We start from the raw sequence: 363 nt of genomic DNA, 5'->3' as shown, positions 1-363 counted from the left end.
ATATATACATATATACTGTAATATATAAAGTAAATTATATAGTAACAGTAAAATATATAAATATATAATATACAGTAATGTATAAGTGTAGTAAAATAAGTATTACAGTCCTGTGACTATATTGGATGCTATGTGTGAAGAGACAGAAGGCAGAATACTGTTATTTTTATCTAGGTACAATTTCAGAAAACTGATTTTTTTCATGAACCATAAATTATATAATCATACTTGATATTGCCCAATGTCTATGTAATTTCACAAAAGTCTTCAAAGTAAGAACAGTTTACGATTCTTAAATTGCAAATTATGCATGAATCTTCAGGGGACTCTTGTAAGAGAAGAGATAATCAGCAATCTAACCCA

This window comes from Pteropus alecto, unplaced genomic scaffold (assembly GCF_000325575.1).
Source record: "Pteropus alecto unplaced genomic scaffold, ASM32557v1 scaffold20, whole genome shotgun sequence".
Lineage (NCBI taxonomy): Eukaryota > Metazoa > Chordata > Mammalia > Chiroptera > Pteropodidae > Pteropus > Pteropus alecto.
This window is presented reverse-complemented; position numbering follows the sequence as displayed.